We start from the raw sequence: 6916 nt of genomic DNA, 5'->3' as shown, positions 1-6916 counted from the left end.
ATAGTAATTCATAGTTGACTGCAAATAGGATACATATATCAAATTGTATACATATATCAACATTCATTATTATTTTCACAAAGTTCAATTGTCAAACTTCACAAAGAATTTTTCTTATCATGGCTTTGCTAAGTGATATTTGACTACTGAAATATTATTTGTAAAAGTAGTTATTTTAACTGGCATTAAATAAAGCAAAGTTAAACTATATTAAAACTATTTCTGCATTAAAATATTATGTAAATGCTTAGTTGACTTACAATACAATATAGCTTTTTTTTTAATGTTTGACTAGATAACAAAAATAATTATTGAAATAAAAATTTGCAATGTTGATGGCTATATTGTTTATTGAACAACAAAAAACGTTCAAAAAGTTTAGTTCAAGGAACAGGTGCACAAAAAAACCTTTTGGTTAACCAGTCATACACCAGAACAGTTTAACGCCATGTCCAGGACTCTGAGCTATATTTTAAAAAACAGTTTTGAAATGGTTAAAAAAATGTTTAATTAAAATTAATATATTGTTTCAATAACTCTACAACAACCCCTTAGACACAAAATAATTCAGTGTATCATTTTATTAGTTGAATTATTTTTGTAATTCATATAAAATAATTTCATAACTTAAGTTAAAGATTTTGTTTCACTTATCTTTTAAGTGATAATGGTTATAGAAAAAAACTAGATGTAAATCATATTATAGTTTTCACATTGAAAAAATCTATGGTTGAAAATAATTTGTACTCTGGGTCAATATACTTAGGATTATAACACGACTAGAAAAAACCTATAAAATTTAGTTTTAATAACAAAATTTTAGTCTGTTTGTAAAATTTACTGCATGTACAAATATGCACCCTATGCAAAACATAAAATTATTTGAAGAAACTTTCACTTTAGCACCAACCAATTTCTAAAAACCACCCCAATGCAAAATGTATGGGATCTTTAAAACGCAACCTTTAAATATTTAGCTGAAATTTTTTTTACATGTGGCTAATTATCACACTAACACATTGTGAACAACTTAAAACGATTTAAAGAAAGTTTTTAAGTCATTTCTTGATTTTATGTATTTTTTATCATTTTTTGTAAGTTTTCTTGATTTTCCAGTTTATTTTCAAAAAAAAGAAATGCAACCATAAACATTTCTTTAAATCGTTTTAAATTGTTCACAATGCGTTTGTGTGATAATTGGCTAGATGTAAAAACTAATCAGCTAAAAATTGTAAGGTTGCATTTTTAAAATCCCATACATTTTGCATTGGGTGGTTTTTGGAAAATTGGTTGGTGCCAAAGTGAAAATTTCTTCAAATCACCTAAAATTTTGTACAGGTGTTTTTATGATATTTCCAAAACATAAAAATTTTCCAGGTAGAAACACAAAAGTAGCTGTCAAAATAAGCACCCTAATATACATATGGGTATATCATATATTATATAAAATAACATATAATAATAAACATATAACATATCTAATATATATATATATATTAGATAGACTTATATATATATAAGTAGTAGTATGTTTTAATATGTATACATATTGTTATTTCACTACATACAATAAATTTAATTAGTACAACATTTAAAAAACTTTGAATAACTTAATATGCTAACTAAACAAGATAGCATAACCAAAGAGTGCAAGAGTTTACTGTATATTGTATAAACAATTTAAAAAAACTTTATTAGTTCCTACATCAAACACTTTTAAGAGACTTATTTCTTATTCAAATCTGATTTTAGTCAAATATAACAGGGTTGCTACAGATCAAGCTGAAAAGAAACTTCTGACTTTTTGAGAATTTTCTAAACCAAATTATTAATTCAGAAATACATGATCAATCCCTTGAAAAATTTTAATTTATTCTAAAAACTAATTATAATGCATTGAAATTTATTTTTTTAATAGTCTTATGCCAATTCAAAACCAGCCAATTAAAGAAACTATGTTACTATTGAAGCAAAACTATTGAAGCAAAAAATTACTTAAATAAAATGCTTTCATGAATCAAAATAACTATTTTAATGCATAATAAGCCTTCTTAGGTTTAAATAACATGAGACTTCAACAATTTTTTTTTCATATAATTAATGTTTGACATTTTTGCTTTATGTATCAACTAAATAAATTGAACATCAAAAAAATAACTGCATGTGAAAAGTATTGTTTTTTACTATTAATCAAAGTGTTTTTGAAATTAAACAGATTGTTTTATTAAATTTATCTTGGGCATTTTATATATTTGTCCTGGGCAAGACGTTAAAATACCTAGTGTATGACTCAATAACCGAAAGGTTTTTTCGTGCACCAGGTCCTAGGACCAATATTTTGAGAGCACTTAGTTTTTTTTTTGTCTTAAAAACTATGTATATTTGAAAACTGTAAAATGAGAAATGTTATACTTTTATATTTACAAATTTCCCTGAACTACTACTAGACTTTTCAAATAGTTTTTAAAGTTAAACTGGCTGCACTACACACAACGCATACTTGTAATACTTTTGTTTTATTTTTAAAGAAACAATCAAAATTCTTAACTTGTACCAGAGAAGAAAGTTACAAATTTGTTGATTAACGAGTTTATTTAAAAAATTATGTTGACTCGACTAATAAGATTAATGAGATCCTCAGTTGCATTAAATGACTGAAAATCAAAATCAACATTTATAAAGACATTGAGCCTTAGCTTAAGTTTACAAATTATACTTAAGCAGTTAAAAAAAATATGATGTCTTTTAAAAATTTTTAAGGTTACTATTAATAAAATTGTTAAATAAGATGATAAAAAGTCAATGAAAAATGGTAAAAAAGGTTAAGAATACTTCATATAAAACTACTAAAATATAAATTAACAAAAACTAAAAATAAACTCGAATAAAAAATCACTGGTAGAAAGCTCAGTAAAGCTTTAGGTAAATTTATAAAAAATTGTTATTAAAACATTACCTAAATCTTTTAAAAAGGTCAAAAGATTTTTAAATAAAATGGTACCTATTTTTTTTTTACTTAATTGTGATTTTTGACACAAAGTTTTAAAAAAGTTAAATTGTTAAAAAATGATACAAAGTAAAAATTTCAAATAAAAGCTTCTGTTTACTTTAAATAAAATTGTAAACTAGAATTGTTAATAATTAATTTAAATATTTTAGTACTAGTTAAAAAAATATTCTCAAGGCTATTCAAAGATTATATAAAAATTTAACAAGTTTACTTATTTTTTCTAGCCAGAAAAGCTTAAAGTAATTAAACTAAACATATTTAACACTCAAACTAAGACATTCATGAAAGTTTTGTGTGTTATAAAACTTTAACAGACCATGGCGTAACTATAAGTTATGCTTTATGCACGTGTAAATCAACAAAACTTTTAAAAGCGGTAGGAATTATTTATAAATTGAAACATGATTATGTTTTAAAAGCAATCAGTTTTACAATCACCAATAGAAGTTGAAGTCTTTAAATTTTAACAGTAGATTGTTGATTTTTTATGAAAATATAAGTTTTAAAGTGAAGTCATTTGTAATACAGACAGCTGCAAAGTATTTTTTCTTTTATTATCTTTTTTTATTTTATTGGCGTGTGCTATCTCCCTTTTTTCTTAGGTTCATGTGTCGTAAATTTTTTTAAACCTGTTTATTTCTACAATCTGGTGTAAAACTATTAATACCGCTTTCTTATCAACTTAAATGTTTTTCGGTTTCCATATGTATTTGGATAGTTCCGTGCCGTTATCTCTGTAGATTTTTATGTCGTTATTGCGGCTGTACCACTTGGTTTTTAAGGTGCCTCCTGTACTGTTAATACAGTGTTTCACTTCTTTTTTGTTCTTATTTTAGCTATGTAGATAATATTTTTGATAAAAAAATTTAATGAGGGGACATGAGTCTTTTTATCGGCAACTACACGTTGGCTCTATAGTTTCTGTAATTCTGTCTTCTGACTTTTCGTTGTTGTTTAAAGTTTCATTGTCCCTTGTTTACTCTGTTATCAGTTTTGTGTTACGCATACAAGTATATGATAGTTTGCATTTTTTATGTTTGTTAGGATGTTTAGAGTACTGTTTTGTTACAGATTCGACCAGCAGAGTAAAAATGACCGACCCGCTTGTATTTAACAAATTAAGTAAAATACGGCCAACTAGCATGCAAATCATGTAAATTTACACTAGACCAGGGGTCAAACAACTTCGGTCCATTAAGGGTAAAACACGATGTGACCCATCTAAGGTACAACTTGCGGCCTGCGAATTGAATGTAAATATAATTAGTATAAATAAGTTATAATAAATATTAATAAAAATTTTGTCTGGATTGAGCAGTCAATATTTTGCATTAAAAAGGAAATTCTTTTTCTAGTTTCTTTATGACAAACTTGTTCGAGGCTAAGATTTTTTTAAGTTTTTTGTTACAGTGTTTCCTTACATCAATTGTTGCTAACGATTCAGTTTATTTTTCTTATTAAATTTTTATTTTAGATTTTGTAAGTTTTAGTTCTTGTTTTATTTAAAAGTTTCTTGTAGTGGTGTTTGGGCTTGTATGGTAAGACAAAATAACATCACACACTTGTAATGGTAGAATAGTTTAAAAAAAAAAAATTAAACTCAACTCAACTCAGACTTACTAATACAAATCAGTGCTGTGATATTTTTAAGCTTTAAAACAGTATTTATTTTTTAGATTCTTAAATATTTTTGAGTGATTATATTTTGTCTAATATGTGTACAGTATTTTAAAAGATTATTTGTCTTAACTAAAAAATGTTGCTCAACCTACTGTAAAGTAAAGAGCTTATTTAGATGATATAATTATAAACAGTAAGTGCTTTGTTAAAATTTGGCAAGGTCGGACTTTTTTTTACCGAAACCTGATTACAAATAGAATAGTTAATTCGCACTTTTGTAATTATGTTCAGTATTTGAGTAAAAGAAAATCTTTTAAAATAAGTAGATATTTTGTTTAGTAAATATATACACTTTAACTATGTATTTTGATTAGTTTATCTTTTCAACTATTTATATAACTTTAAAAAAGGTTAAGTTTTATATATTTACTATACTTGAAATTTTTTCTTCAAAATAGACCACATTTTTAAAACAGTATAAAAAAAACATAGTGTTAACATTCAGTTACACAACATATTCATTACGAGGTAACAAAGAAAAAATGCTGTTTAAAACTATTTATAAGCTTTAAACGGTTGTTTTTGTTTCAAATATCGAATTTGTTTTTAATTTTAAAGTTGGTATACAAACGTACAGTAGTTTTTTTTTTAATTAAACGTTATTTTCACCTTTACAACATGATGTTAAATTTACTGTAGTTAAAATTTTTTTATGCCATTTTTAACAAATACCCTCGCAATCAGTGTACTTTTAATTAAATGCTACAATTTTCTGACTCTGTCTAAGCGTTACTATATACAACTGAATAATACTTATAGTAATTCTTTTTTTTTTTGCAGGCATATTGTCAAAAAAAAAAGTAAAAAAAACTAATGTTTTACAAATTTTTTCGGAGCAAAATTATGTAATGTTCTAAAACTGTAAAAAAAAACGAAAGAAAGTAACATATTTTTATAAATATCTTTACTGTCTGCTTACTTATGTCATTGAAGTTTCAATAATTTAGACTTTGTTTTTAATATTACTGTTGTAAATTTAGTTTTAAATTCTTCATTGTTTATTTCACAATTTATTTAACTGTTATCAATTATTTGTTGTTAATCTCATTTTTTTAATAGTATTTTAGTTCAAACTAAAATAATTACTTTAACAATATTTAGCTCAAATACAGTAAAGTATATGATAAAGCTATTAGACTTCGAATATTGGGCAAAAAGTCTATAAAACATATTGTAATACTAAAAACTTCATTTTATACATGACCTAAGTGTTCTTTTAAACTATTTGTACTGACCAAATCCTTGAATAATATTTTTAGTTGTAAATTATTTGAAAAAGTAATTTTTGATTGTTTGAAACAACAGATGTCAATATTTTACCTTATTTACTTTTTGAGAATTTTTCTTGTTTAATTGAAAAGAAGAATCATTACAATTTTGACTTGAGTAAACTAGTTTATTATAAATTGCGGGTCTCAAATTGCTTAGTTTTTAATTCTAAAACGAAGAAATATAGAGATACATGTTTTAAGAATTTATATAAAAATTTTGGTTATCAGGAAATTTAATATCTTGAAAATAAAACTTTGTCGAATCAAAAAAAAAGAAGAAACTTTTCAATATTAATTAAGAATGGTGGTATCTCCTCAAAAATTGTTATCTAAAATAAAAAATGCAACTTAAGTTAGTATTTTTTTTACTAAGGAAGTCGGAATACTTTAAACTTATTGAATTTTGAAAAATATAAGTATACTTCGTTTAAAAACTGAAAGTCTAAAACTCAGCTTGTCTCACGGCATAAGAAAGTCAAGGCTTAGGCTCGTAGATTTTTGCCAATTTTTTTTATTGAATCATAAGTTTAATAACATTTTATCGGTAATTTTATGATTTGTTTGTGAAACATTAAGTTAACACGAATATTAAAGAGAAGTTAATGTTTAATAAAATTAGATATGATTTTAAAACTTTGTTTAACTTCATGTTAAGTTTAGGAAGAATTAAAAAAAAAAAGAATAAATATTTGTTTGTTTAAACTTAAAATGACAGTTTCACGTAGTTTTTTTTTGTATTTTGTTACTCTTAAATACGTATGTGCTTAAAGAGTCTAAAAACGAATAACATAGTTTTGTTCGGAACAAAAGACACATGAATATATTAATAGTGTTTCTATTAAACGTCTTTTACCATTAACAGCATCTTTAAAAATTTGTAGTCAACTCATTAAATTTAATACTTGAATTTTATGCGACGTTTCACATACTTTCAAGTTTTCATAAAATTGAGTTT

The sequence above is a fragment of the Thalia democratica genome, chromosome 2 (genome assembly GCF_965202585.1).
Source record: "Thalia democratica chromosome 2, ktThaDemo2.hap1.1, whole genome shotgun sequence".
NCBI lineage: Eukaryota > Metazoa > Chordata > Thaliacea > Salpida > Salpidae > Thalia > Thalia democratica.
This window is presented reverse-complemented; position numbering follows the sequence as displayed.